Genomic DNA, 1,937 nt, shown 5'->3' on the forward strand with positions numbered 1-1,937 from the left:
TTCAACACCCTTATCAAGTTTTCAGTATGAGGAGTTCGATTGGCAGTAATTTGTTACAAAGCATTGTCGCTTCTCATTTCTTTTCTGCAGTTAACGCAAAATCAAAATCCGTCTCCTGTCTAGAGACAGCAAGAAAACATATTTCCCATAAATATCTTCTTTTTGTATCATTAAAATCTGGGTCATTAACTGTCTTAATTTTGTTTGTTTTTAGAATACCCTTTCTTGGCACTTTTGAGGGAAAGGTGAGCTTGGTGCTAGGAGATGTGGGTCCAGACCCCTGCCCAGCTGTGACGATGAGACACAGGGTCAAACTTGTTGTGATGGAAGTGGTTCTGTGTGCTCAGTTTCTGCTTGCTTTGGTGACACATGTACTTAAACTGGGATGACACAGAGATGGGTAGCTTGGCCCTTGTGCAAGGATGGCACTCAAGGTCATCAAGCACTGCATATCTGGGGGAGGTGCCAAGCTCAGTGGTAGAGCACAACATTTTCACGCAGAAGGCTGAGTCTGTGGCATCTCCAGTTGAAAAGGTCAGGCAGCAAGTAATGGGAAAGACCTCAGCCTGAGGCCATGGAGAGCTACTGGCAGTCAGCATCAACTGGGCCCTCCAGATGTTGTTGGATGGCAAGTCCCATCATCCCCCACCACTGGTTATGATGGGAGTTCTCCATATAGTCACACCATAGATTTGTATGGCTACTAATCTGAATGGCTTTAAAAGTGTGTCAGACAAATTCCTGGAGGAGAAGGCTATCAATAGCTACTAGTCCTGATGGCTCTATGCTACCTTCAGTATCGGAGACAGTAAGTCTGTGTATACCAGTTCTTTGGGAACATGGGCAGGAGGGTGCTGTGGCCCTCATGTCCTGCTTCTGGGTTTCCTGTTGACAGCTGGTTGGCCACTCTGTGAACAGAATGCTGGGCTAGATGGACCCTTGGTCTGATCCATCAGGGCTCAAATGTTCTTATGGAGTTGCAGTCCGAAGGCAACTGGAGGGTGACAAGTTACCCATCCCCCCCCCCCCGGCATAAGTGATACTAAGCTAGATGGACAAATAGTCTGGCCTGGGATAAGGCGGTTTTGTATGTTTCTAAACACAGAACTGCCCCAAGCCACTAGAAAAAGGGATGGGGTACAAATTTAACAGCAAAGGAGGTGCACAAGTGAGGGGCCCTGTCCACAACCCATCTCCCCAAGGGGTCAGAGCTTGACCAATGAGAAACGTGTCTGAGGTGAGGGGCTGCAGGGAGAAAATCCCAGTGGTAAGTGGTGTCTATATGTCTCACCCATGCACCTCTTTTGCTTGTAAAATTGGAATTCCCCCATCTTTCTAAAGCAGAGGTCCCCAACACGGTGCCTGCAGGTGCCATGGTGCCCATGGAGGGGGCTCAAATGGTGCCCGCAAAGCCCTGCCCTCTTCAAAACATTTTTTTTATAAAGAACTTGAAAAATGTTTAGGGTGCCAGGTTCTCTTTCCTACTGATCAGCTGTTCCGTGCCCAGGAAGAGAAGAAAGGAGTTGCTTCCTGGCCCCACCCAATCTTCTATCCACACAGACCTTTCCCCTTTCACTCTCTCTGTCTCTCCACTCCATACCTGCAGCCTTGCCTTTTCTCTCCACCCAACCCCTTTCCTCGCTATTTCTCTCCCTTTCCTGTCCCTAGCCTGCTTTTTTCTCTCCCCTCTGAGCCCCTAGCCTTGCTCTTTCTCTCTCACTCACCCCTTTATCTTGCAGTTTCCCTCCACTCTCAGCTTCTAGCCTCACACTTTCTCCCCACCAACCTCTTTATCTCACTGTTTCTCCCCCATTTTAGCCTCTAGCTTCACTCTTCCTCTCCCCTCTTCCCCTTACCCCTATTTTCCTCTCCCTCTTAGCCTCCAGCCTCACTATTCCCCCCCCCCCCACACACACACCTCTTTTGACTAGACAGGC

The 1,937-nt window shown here is 48.9% G+C and overlaps 1 non-coding gene across 1 annotated transcript; it reads left to right on the forward strand.

Annotated features, from left to right (window-relative positions):
* The first annotated feature begins 346 nt into the window (after positions 1-346).
* On the forward strand, positions 347-457 carry LOC146348888 (U6 spliceosomal RNA). The gene has a single exon (XR_014791868.1). It is a non-coding gene; the product is annotated as a U6 spliceosomal RNA (small nuclear RNA).
* The last annotated feature ends 1,480 nt before the right edge of the window (positions 458-1,937 follow it).

This window comes from Heloderma suspectum, chromosome 4 (assembly GCF_057233095.1).
Source record: "Heloderma suspectum isolate Gila_16-S chromosome 4, 16-S_ref, whole genome shotgun sequence".
Taxonomy (NCBI): domain Eukaryota; kingdom Metazoa; phylum Chordata; class Lepidosauria; order Squamata; family Helodermatidae; genus Heloderma; species Heloderma suspectum.